This window comes from Triticum dicoccoides, chromosome 7A (assembly GCF_002162155.2).
Source record: "Triticum dicoccoides isolate Atlit2015 ecotype Zavitan chromosome 7A, WEW_v2.0, whole genome shotgun sequence".
Classification (NCBI taxonomy): Eukaryota; Viridiplantae; Streptophyta; class Magnoliopsida; order Poales; family Poaceae; genus Triticum; species Triticum dicoccoides.
Window position 1 is genome coordinate 743668483 of NC_041392.1, and position 12444 is coordinate 743680926.

Sequence of the window (12444 nt, forward strand, 5' to 3'; positions counted from 1 at the left end):
CATCACGAAAGTTGTGGCCGGAGTGAAAGCGGACGAGGTTGCTCAAGCAAGGCGATAGCCCTTTGTGCTGTTTGTCGAAGTAGCCGAGAACGTAGGATGGTGTAGCCGTGGTCGAGGTAGCCGTGCGAGGGACGCCGTGATCGATGTCGAGTCGGGATGGCCAGTGCCGAGGCAGTCGCCGTGGACCGGGAAAAAGAGCGGTGGCGGCGGCGGCCTGAGGAGGAGGAGGAGGCGGCGGCTAGGAGCGCGGCGTCGGTGCTTGAAGTAAGCGAAGAAGAACCCGACAACGTGACGAAGACTGGCGCAGACGGTGGCGTTCCTGCGCCTAGGAAGACGGCGCGACGCATACCACACAGGAGTCGACGCGCGTGGACGGCGAAGTGGACCGCGTGCCGCGACGCTATGGCTTGAAGGGGCGACGGAGCGGCAGCGCACGGGTCGGGGCGACGACGGGGAAGACCTCAGGGCGGAGCCGCGGAGGAAGGGACCGTGTGCCACGCTCGCTACGGCCCGATGGGGAGACGTAGCGGCAACGCGAGGGCCGGTGCATCCACGGAGACGATCTAAAGTGGATAGGCCTCGAGGCGGCGGTGGACCTCGGGCCGCGACACTACAGCCCAATGAAGACCGCGTGCCATGCTTGCTACGGCGCGACGGGGAAATGCAGCGGCAGCGCGAGGGTCGGTGCATTCACGTGGATGGCCTGGAGCGGACGGTCTTGGGACGACGGTGACTGCGGGCCGCATCATTACGGTCCGAAGGGGCGACACATCGACAACGCGCGGGGCGATGTAGTGGCGGGAAGAACCATGGAGCGGCGACAGTGCGGTCCAAAGAAACGATGCAGTTGCAGCCCGTTGCTCGATTGACGGAGATATGCGGGTACTCGACGGAAATCTTCACAGGAATTTGCGGAGCTGCACGTGTACGGTCAATCAGACCCATTGATCAGATCAGACACACGTTGGGCAACCATGCAAATCTGTACACACGCGTTTATGCAGGGAGAACCAATGCACATGCATGCCACCAATCAAGCGTCAAGTGTAGCACGGTGCCATGCGGGATACATCAGTGACCATGCACCGCGTCAGGCCACTGCGGCGCCGGACAAGGGCCAGCGCTGCCGCCAACGCACGCGGACAGGACGAGGCACCCTCGGGTCAGCGCAAGCATACGCGAGTGGCCTCCGCGCTAGCACTAGCCGTTTGAAGAAGATGAAGACACCTGCGGAGTACGCGTCGTTGACGAAGGACTGCGGCGGACCACTCAAATCGATACTCGATCGGAAAACAAAAAAAAGAAAACGCCGATTAAACAAACGGCGAAAGAAAAAAAATTCAGATCAAAGCATCGTGAAAAAAAGACTCTCTAGAGCAGTCGGTCAACATGATCGGCGGACGAACCCTAGGAACGGGCGGCGCGGCTCCCGACGGTGGTCATGGAGGCCGACCGCCCCGGGGGCGGCACGCAGGTGCGGAAGCGGCAGGCGGCGGCTAGGGTTTGGATCGGTTAGGTTGATACCATGTTAGAAGGGAGATAAGGGTTTGGTGGAAATCATTGTTGTATTGCTTGAGCCTCGTGGGCGTATATATAGTAAGTACATGATTTGGTTGGAGTATAAAGACAAGGTAGGGATAAATCCTATACTTCCTAATAGTCACGATACTCAACATCCTCCGCAGTCATAACAGTAGCGACACAGACAGTGAAACTGGAGAAGAATCCGAAGACAAGCCGATGAACAGTCAAGAATTGTGGATTCTAGATATGTAGATGCAACGAACTGGGGAGCTAGCTAGAGAAAAGACAAGCAGCAATATCTAACGCTTAGTGCACTAGAATTAGTATGTGCCACCTCATAGTTCACCAATTCACTACCCTGTGATTTTATTTTGGCTACTAGCTAGTTCACAGTGACACTAGAAGCAGACGGCAGAAACTTGAGATTCATATGTGTTACATATAACAATACTAAAGCGAGAAGCTTCCTCTTTTTCTCCTTTTTTTAAAACTTTTTGTTGTCTACTGTACATTTTACTGTTGAGCCCAGTGCCACGTCCCCATCCAGTGAACGTCATCCCTCCTCGTGAACAGTAATCATATACGTAAAACAGTAACCAAGTTCAAACAGTAATCATGCATGAACAATAAATAGTTCTGAACAGTACATACTTTTGAACAGTAGCTTCAGGGGAAAGTATATACATATCAGTTAAAAAAATTACATATACACATACACATATACTAAGCCGGCAGTGGCCTGGTCTTCTTTTTTAATTTTATTTTTGTGCTGCTTAGATCCGAGAATTACGTAAAGGGTTAACCGGCAAGGTTTTGTTTTTGTTTTTGTTTTCCTTTTTTGGGATTTTTTATTAAAAGCCTCATGGTGATTTACACGCAATTGGTTGGTCTCAACCCAACACTCCAAGTCACGCTTTGTCGTATGTGTTTTTTTACAAATGGCGAAGTGGACTTTACCGTCAGCCCTGACAAAAAGCTAACGGCAAAGAGTTCCACATACGGCAAATTAGCTGATTCCCGTAGTGTGTATGTTTCCCAACAATATTTAAAGCATTAAAATATGCATCATGACACACACATACACTATAATTTAACATGAGTTTCATATAATAATGGGTGGCGTTATGAGATTCTATTTTTTATTTTTATTGTTTAAAGGGTTCCAACATATTTTTAACCGAAACAATAATGGAATTGTAATCCAGAGCAATACACGCGAATAAACCGGGACAATAAAAACTGTAAACCAACACTATGCATTCATGTGAACAGTAATCCAAAAGGAAAACCAAAAAATAAAAAAATAAACCTAATTTTATTTGAGACTCCTCCTTCCTCGACCTAGAACAGTAAAACCAGTGGAACGGAACAACAGCTGAGTACACCAGAAACATTAGCCCATCCAAACCATAAACCAAAAGAATACACGAATTGTAATCTAGCGCAATACACCCGAATAAACCGGGACAATAAAATCAATAAATCAGCATCATGCATTCAAGTGAACAGTAATCCAAAATAAATGTCAAGAAAAAAATCCCCCAAATAACTAAGACTCATTCTCCCTCGATGCGTTCACCTACGCAAGGAGAATAACCGGTGTTGTTGTTGTCGTCTACCTCGCCTTCTCCTTCCCTGTGGCCAACCAGATCAAGACTTTAACCACAATGCGATTATTGAAGCCACCTCTACGACGCGCCCCATCACAACAGTCTATAAGCAACCAACGACAAGGGGCAACATTAAACTAAAAACGGTCACTCGACCAACCTCTTCACTCCACTCCACTCCCAATTCTATTTCTTTGACCGATTCAAGGAAAAAGAAAAAAAATACAAGACAATAGATCATCCATGGAGGGTAGTGTTTGCTCAAAAAACTATTGTAGAACCAATTGTTCCTTAGCTGCCAAAATTTCCCGAAGTATGGATATACCACTTATCATATATCACAATTTGAAAAGCGCACTGGGTTGAACATCCTATTATCAGGCTAGATATTCATAGATAATGCGTTAAAATAAGCTTTCCGCCAATTACTATCCATTTTTACACCACGACAAATTTGGGGTTTAAACTACTTATAAAATTTGAAATTTGAATTTAATTAAGTATATCCATATTTGAGAAAGAATGAAAGAATGCCAACTAGGAACTAGATATGAAATGTAGGTGAAACAGATGCACAAACAGGACAAGAAATATTTCCCTACTATAGGGTCTACACATTGGTAGAAACCCCATTCGATCTCACTACTGATCAACACTAGTTGAGTATGAATTCAACTACATATTACTACCGGTCCCATCATTTTTTTTACCTACAAAAGAGAAAATACGTTCTTATGAAAAAATATTAATAGACCAGACGGTTTACTTAATTCCTTAAATAATTTAATGTTTGTTACGTACCTAGGTAGATCATGGGTAAAGCTAGAATTAATATTCTTCTTTTTTATTTATTTTCTGGCATGATACATGTTGTTTTCTTGCTTATTTTCATAAAACTAGATGACCGGTTGCGCCCATGGCGCAAAAAGCCAGTTAGAACCGTGCATTATGTGACTATTGCAGGGCACCTTAAGGAAGAGAGAAATATAGGCTTATCTATCTTCGCTGATACTTATAGTAGTTCAAATGGACGGTCTATAATATCTATACTAAGAGGTAATCCATAAGGAAAGACAAACCAATGTGGAGATAGCATAGGAGTATTATAAACATGAAGTCCTGTACACAAGCTGTATATAGGTTACACTGAAGGTTTATGATGGTGTCCTCATTTGGAGTGAATGGTTAGAGGCGGAGGTGCTTTGCCTTGCGCCTAAAGGTGAAGGCATACATCGTTCCTTCATCTATGTTTGCTATGTGAAGAACTCCGTCAAGTTTGTTGTTAAGATAGTCCTGTCAACAGCTCCTTCCATAAGCCATGCGACGATATTTATCATAACCTATATAGTTGAGCAAGAAACAATAAAAGTTCAATAAAGAGGAGCGAAATCACTGAATAGGTATATCCTGTTATGCAAGAAAAATTTGCATGAGGCCAGGCAAGATAATATCAAACCTACGTTGGATCTGTAGTGGACTTAAACACCATGTAAATGGATACTTAGATAGTATCTTTATACATAATGGTTTATACTTGAGTCATGGTAGCATGATAGCCCAAAAGGACTAACGATGTACAAAGAAAGGTACGAAGGCAGGTCATGCAGCTCATTTACATTGATCTTATACATGGCGTGTGTATAGGGTCACACTGTTTCCCCATATACAATGGTCACTCAGCTCATCTTTCATCTATGTAGTTCTCACCACGAAATTCATAGTGTTTATTATGTTTCCAAAGCGACACAAGTTACATAAAGGAAGCCAGGTTTTTCCCATGGACAATGTATTCCCCATCAGCTAAATGGACCCTTTTCCATCGATGGTCCGGTTCTGAACAAAGAGAGTCAGGAATAGGAAACTAAGGTATATGAACAATTGCAAACAACTTTTCTTTTCCGGCTATGTATTTACCTGTGGCGTTGTTGCTGAGGCAAACATTGCTGTGTGAAGCTCTGTGTTCAAGTTTTTGCCTCAGAGCTGGCTTTTGTAATAAAACAATGAAGCAGTAAGGTAGGAAGTAAGCAGCGTGAACATCTGTAACTGTTGGATGTCTAACATTTTGAAGTAGACTGGTGGAACAGAAGTCGGACCTGGATTGATAAGCATGCATTTGGAACAGTCACAGGCAGGCTTCGACGCTGCTTGAGCGGTCTGTGGCTCTTATGCATAGCGCATGGACTGCACGGGGTTGGCTAAGAATGGCTTAAGGGAAAGCATAAATAACCTGTACGACACATGCTTACCGCCAATATCTTCGACAGGTATGTGGCTAGCATCTAACTCTTCTTCCTTGATAGTTACTTTCTGCCCGCAAGCAGCAGACCTGTTAGGATTGCTAATTTTTGGGTGTTCTTGATGTTATGGTTAAACGGAGAGTATGAATATATCTAGCAATTTGCGTGGCATAAAATAATCATACATGACAGAATGAGCTGATAAGAAATCTGCAGAAAGGATTGATGTATAACCTTTCCTCTTGAGTATAGTTTCATAGTTCAGACTATAATATATTGTTTTGGGTGTATGTATAATCAGTCTGATTGGGTATCTTAGCGGCATAATAAAAAATTAAACTACCTTTTATTTATTACATGGTATAGCATGTACACCATGCAAAGGTTTCAGACACATATATCTGCTGACCAGGCATCTCTCTACTGCTGATAGGAAGACCAATAGCTAGTCATGAATTTCCTAGATCCATACTTCTGTTTAATTGCAACACAGCATAACAAGCTATCGGGTCTGAAACCTAATTCGTGAATTAGCAGGGCAAAGGGTGGGAACGTCAACAATGCATGGGGAATGTAATCAGTGCCGGCAAATAAATCATCACATAGAGTTATTTATCCATGCATCATCTAAACTCAAAGAACATTTATTTGCACCAACAATATTCCACTACTCGGTTCAGTTATTGGGTCATGGGCTCATGGCTTCGCGCGCGCGTGTGTGTATAGACACACACACACACATGAAGCTGCATGAGTTTTGTAATCGTGTGGAGAAAATAGAAAAGAAATAAAGAGAAGAACAAGACATGGCACATGCCTTTGGCCAAAAGTTTTTGTGTGTCATGTTCGTCGACTTGATGTGAATTGTGATCGATCGTGGGCGATTTCCAACAGCAGAATAATTACTTGACGACCACTTTCTGCAAAGCAGCATCCTGTCTTTTTATTTTGACCAATCGTACTGCTACTCCATGCATATATGGAATTTGAATGTGCTAGTGGATATGAAGATGTGTACGAGTAGAATACAAACTCAGAAATAATTTTGATTTTCAGAATATGTCTCTTCAATTTAATTCCATCACCCGGTGAGTTAACAAGAGTATTCATTCAGTTATCAGTATTTCATTATAATTCCCAACAGCATAGATGATATTTATGCACTCTAAGGATATGATTGTGTAGTTTCCATCTTTTATATATGCATTATAGACTGCTGGGCTTAGCATTCTTAAACCTGAGACATACTTTGAAGGATGTTTGAGCTCTGCTGTTGCAATGACACCGCACTCGACAAAGCATTCAGTATATGAAACTAAACAACTAATCTACGAAGAAAGTGTCTGCTCGGCTACTTGGCATGCAATCAGAAAGTAGTAAAGTCACCAGCGAGCAAAAGAACAATGTAGGGCTTTATGGATCATCACCATGCTGTTCGTCACGCATCATCTTCATTGGATATTTATTCTGAACCGTTATATCAGAGACCTGGAAGAAAGCAAGAACAACAAACATATAACTCAGAAATGAAGACTGCATTTTTCAGTAAATTGAGACCTACAGTAGAAAATACCACCATTTCTCTTGTTTTCAAGGTTTACCTGATATGATATTCCCTTTTAGGAAATGTCAAACATGGCAAAACTACTCTAACAATTATCTATCATTAAACCCATATAGGTGAAATTTGGTGTTCCATTACCTTTATAGTACACAAATCAAACCATTTTTTTGTAACACCAAGTCCAAAAATCTATGATGCTCTTCTACATGTGCAAATGCAAATTTGAATTTCTGGAACAATCATTTGGCTGTATAGTTTACTTACACTATAAATCCTTTCCTAAACAGTAGTTTATAGATTATCTGCACTATAAACAAGACGGCGTGCGTGGTAGGCTCCGTGGTGCTTAGAGCTTACTTCAACTTTATTCCAAAGGATGTACACCAGCATCTTCCTCGCTGGTCGCCGACATTGCCACATGCCTTCAATAAGACAGCAGAGGGATGATTCATCAACTGAAGATGAAGAAATGAAGGAAGAGCAGAAATATACCCGAGGCATCGGACCGACACCGTACATGGATGGAGCCTGGAGGAACCCTCTTCTACACTTCTCTCGACCTACTACCGCCTTTCCTGCCTTGCACCTTGCATCCGGACCTACATATGAAAGAACGGCCCTCAACATTTAAACAACACATGAGACACAAAAGTGGGCATACAGAAAATAGTTAATTCAGTCAAGCCAAATCACATCAGTACAAAAAACCATAGCCAAGTGGATAAGACATTTCAGTTTACTTTGTTTGTCCCTTTGTTTTTCTCTGCAGATAAGGATAGTTGCAAACATGGGACACTCCAAAAAGGGTATTACTGCACAGGAGAAGTAATCCCTTGCCACACACAGCGCGCGGCTGTAGCTGCAAGATGCCAAGGCATAAAAAATACACAAACATTCTCAGTCCATTTTACTAACAGAACTAATGGCAAAGATGAATTATAGCCAAATAAGGTGATAATGGGTAATATTTTTTCTAACAAATGTCTCTCAATACATCAAAAATAGCTCCAGGATTTGTAACCAAACATCAACCAAGGATAGCTTATAGGCCCCATATCAAATAGATTGATTACTGCAACCAGCATGCTCAAAATCGAGCAAGCATCATCTAACTGAGCGCAAACATCATCTCTCAGTTCAGTGAATAAAGCTACAAAACTGGTACATAGAACTGACTAAAGAGTAAGCTCACCAGGTTATGTGGCATGAGTGTGGTCAGATGAGATGAGGAATGACCTGCAGGAAAAAAAATGGATGCCAAACAATTTCAGTTCATCGGAGATAAATTTCAGGGAAATATGAAATAACTGAGTACAAAACAAAGCACAAAATCTTCCCCTCAGCTTGCTTGGATTTTTGTCGAACACATAGCAGGCATAGATAAAGCAGATTCCACACAAATAAATATGAGAATTATGGGGATCAAATCGAGAGAGAGGGGAGATGGCTGCTGCAGCCGGTAGCATGCTCCTGTCGAGAGCTATGGTGGAGGTAGAGAAGGAGCACAACATCGGCGCAGGGTCGTAACAGGAAAAGCAACGGGGGTGGAGAAGTGCGGGGGCTGGTGGCTCTCACCTAGACTTGTCGAGGAGGAAGAGCCTGGGCGCAGCAGTGCCATGAGCAGCAACCCGTGCCCCTCCTCCTGTCACCCTGCCGGCCACCACGCGAGACTCAAAGGGACGGCGGTGGATGCAGAGTCAGCGATGCCGCGTCGCCCCACCGGCTATCGTGGCCACAGGATGCCGTGCGCCCTCGTTCGGCTTCCCCTGCTACTTCAGCGACGTGGGTCGCCCCGCCGGCTACCGCGCCCCCTCCTTCGGCTTCCCCTGCTACTTCAGCAACGTGGGCGCAACCTTGCCGGCGGAGCGCGGTCCGCACATATGCAAGCTCCGCTTCACCGCCACGGAATCTTCTCCGCCATCGCGAGCTCCTGCTGCCGCGGCCCCTCCTCCTTCACGGCCCCCCTTTGTAACGCCCTCTCCCCCTCAGTGAGCCCTGCTGCTCCTCTGCATGCCCTTTGCCATAGCCTCTTCACCGTGAGCGTGGGAACCTGGACCTTGGCGGTAACAAATCAGCGCATAATGCTGGCACTGGAAGAACGAAATCGATTTGTTGGAAGGGGAGGCAAATCCTTACCCCCTAACCGAACACAGCAGCGGCAGCGACAGCGAGGAAAGCCATTGCTATGTGGCAAGCAGGCAGTGAGGAAGACAATGACGGGCGACGGCGGCGGCGGACGATGGCCTGTGGAGACGGACGAAGAGGCGGGGATTGGGCGAAGCGAGTCTTGATGGGGAAGGAGAGAGAGGCACGCGCGTCCCTGCCAGCAACAGTGGTTGCAGGCGCTGTAACTCCTAAGCAAACCCAACAGGATACAGCCACCCCACTGACATGTATGGACCAGCGTGGATAGGGGCCATTTGCAGCGGAACACGGCCACGCGCGTCCAAGTACCAACTCTGACCGAGCGAGGCAAGCCTTTATCCAGCGGCTAAAACAGAGAAGCTCAGTGCGCCTCACCTCACCTCGCACAGCACTTACCAATAGACAGACGGGTGGGACCAACGGTCTTGAAGAGGAAGAGACCCAGCTTGGTAGACAGAAGCAGGGTGTGAGTAGACCAGTGCCAATCCACTGACCCGCCTGACAGCCCCACATCGCCCACAATCGGCCTGGTCTGGTTTTTCCACCCGGACACACACACGCACACACGGCGTGACTGCCACATGGACCCACGCATAACGCTGGCCCATTTGTCGTCAACTCTAGCCTGGTCATGCGGTGTACAGAAAAACGAGTGCACGGATGTTAACCACGAGGATGAAAAGTACGCTGACAACGGTCAGAGAGGCGGATCGAGCGTACCGGATCGACTTCAACCGGTGATGGCGCTAGAAGGGCGGGTTGCATAGAGTGATTTATATGTTCAATACAGACGAAATCGGTCACGGGCGCGGCGTGCGCCGTGCTTCTTCGGCGCTAATACTTACATATGTTGGTGCCGAGACCTCAAGCCCTAGCTCACCGTGTCTCGCCCACTCTCTCTGCACCTCTCTCTCACCGTGGCTCGCACCGAGGAAAGGACGAAGAAGATCGAACAGAGGACACAGTGAGTTTCCGGCGCACGAACGCCTGCCGCACGAACGGAAAATTTTCTTGAGCTCACACTCAACACCACACGATTACAACGAGCCCCGCCAGAGGCTTTATAGCCTGGGCCAGCGGTGGGCACGACCCACACTCCCCACCCAGTCGAGCGGCTGATCCGGCCCACTGTGGACGTGCCCACGACGCGCACGCATGCACGGGGATCGCTCCGAGCCTGCAACGGATCCGCTCCCAACGCCTCGCCCAGCTCGCCAACGCGCACCCTTATTGCCAACAACATACAACTACAATTGCTGCGTAACCCCAAACGCAGGCCTGTTTAGATACAATGCAGTGAAACTGCACGACCACCAAAAATGCGCTAGTTCTTTATCATGTGGAGAAGCTTATTACTAGCTCACTGTGACAAACTACAAGCAGAAGACAGAATCAGGAGCGTTATGCTTGTTACTCCCTCCGTAAAGAAATATAAGAGTGTTTAGATTACTAAAGCAGTGATCTAAACGCTCTTTCATTTCATTTCATTTCATTACAGAGGGGAGCGTCGATTGTGGAGCAGGATGCAGTGAAATTTGATCTCTCGCCACACACAAGTGCGCTGTATTTACTTATTTAGAGGAAAAGCGGTATGCCACTGCTAATTGCTGGATGGCCAGATCAACTGGAGCACACCTGCACAAGTTAGTGTATGTTTTCTTTCAGATTTATATGAGTGAAATCTCGGTGTTGCTGAACAAGATGAAGAAAGTTGTGCACATCCAAGGAGCGTATGTACCGTGGTCGGCGGCGGAGGGGCCACTGGCTGCTCCCGGGTGCAGGTGCACCCGCATCAACAATACACATGAAATAAAATATTAAACAAGAAAGAAAAAATCTGATTTTTTTTGACATCAAACTAGATCAATAGATTTAGCTTTCTGCAAAATTTCATGACCAAATAACATTTGAGAAGCCCTCAGAAAAAAAAAACAAAATCACTCCTCAAAAGTGAACAAAACTTTGAACACAGATTTGTTTTTTTTTTTTGCCGAGGGCTCCCCAAATGTTATTTGGTTACGAAATTTTGCAAGCAACTAAAACTTTTGATCTAGTTTGTTGTTCCAAAATTTCAGATTTTTTAAATTTTGTTTTGTACCTTTTTTAAGTGTACTGTTCATGCGGGTGTAGGTGCACCCTGGAGTAGAAAATCCAGTCTGCAGTAGCCGCCGTGACGGTTGCGGGCTTGCGGCGCGATGAAGGAGTAGGAGCCGTCGGGTGGTGGAGGCCTCTTGAGATGGCGATATCGCTGCCGGCGCCGGCACTGGAAGTCCATCTACTCTTCTGTAGTTCTGTTCACCGGCCTCGCTTGATCAATCCAAGGAATAAAGGGTGTCTCGACTCTTTTGGAGCTTAATCACGTTATTAGTACGACTTGTAATGATAATTACCAATTATAGGGCGTTTGGTCTAGTGGTATGATTCTCGCTTTGGGTGCGAGAGGTCGCGAGTTCGATTCTCGCAACGCCCCCACCTTTTTTTTTTCTTCGGACGTGAAGAAAACTAGTACATTTTTTGTTGAAGGACATGAAAAGTTGTCACTACGAATAACATAATTTTCGCACAAGATATACAAACAAAATCATCTATGTAGTTCGGTCCGTTACCAAATCTATATGTATATCTATATACCTAATATTAAAGGGGGAAGTTTTCATAGTTCTTCATACGTCATCCCGTTTATATCCGTTGATTTTGTTTTAACTATGAAGATTGACGGTTGAGATTTTCCAAAATAAACACCGGGTCATGAGGTGTTTCCAGGTGGTTCCGTCTGCTCGTCCATCACGTAACCAACACCGTAAAGCTAATCCCCTTGATTTTCTCCTCCCAAATCCCCTTGCCAGATTTCTTCTCGAATTGAAGAACATGAGGTCAGCAAGGTGCAGCCATTGGAGGGCGAGCGTAAGTTCCACGTTACTGGCAGAGGACGAGCCAGCCTACCCAAGGTTCACCGCCGACGAGTTTGACCACTTCCCTGGGATGACACATGGCTTTCCATGACGATCGACCTAGGCGGGCACCTCGGCGGCGGCGGCTTCGGCCTGATACTGCGGAAGCACGGCCTTGTCATGGATCACGTCATCGATGCCTTCATGATGGATGCCACGGGGAGGCTCCTGGACAGGGCCGCTATGGGGGATGACACTTGTGGGTCATCCCAGGCGGCAGGGGTGGGAGCTTCGGCATCGTGGTGTCCTGGAAGTTCCAGCTCGTGTGCGTGTCCGCGAGCATTACCATGTTCATCATCCATCGGCCAAGAAACGAATCCGCGAGCGATCTCATCACCGAGTGGCAACATGTAGCGCCGGCTCTGCCTCCGGGTCGTCGTGCAGAACCAAGACACGCAGTTGGAGTCCCTGTA

General features: G+C 46.1%; 1 long non-coding RNA gene and 1 other non-coding gene across 9 annotated transcripts; one reads left to right on the top strand and one right to left on the bottom strand.

The window, feature by feature from the left end:
- Positions 1-4618: 4618 nt before the first annotated feature.
- LOC119331552 lies at positions 4619-9241 on the bottom strand. 8 transcript variants are annotated; one of them, XR_005160560.1, is made up of 8 exons: positions 9072-9241; positions 8511-8985; positions 8128-8171; positions 7676-7794; positions 7428-7534; positions 7200-7357; positions 6799-6859; positions 4619-6291 (listed from the first exon to the last, which is right to left on the bottom strand). It is a non-coding gene; the product is annotated as an uncharacterized LOC119331552 (long non-coding RNA). The 8 variants fall into 8 exon arrangements; XR_005160558.1 differs by having other exon boundaries at positions 4619-4967; positions 5049-6859; positions 7293-7357; positions 9072-9240; XR_005160556.1 differs by having other exon boundaries at positions 4619-6859; positions 9072-9240.
- Positions 9242-11478: 2237 nt separating this feature from the next.
- TRNAP-UGG lies at positions 11479-11550 on the top strand. Its single transcript has one exon. It is a non-coding gene; the product is annotated as a tRNA-Pro (tRNA).
- The last annotated feature ends 894 nt before the right edge of the window (positions 11551-12444 follow it).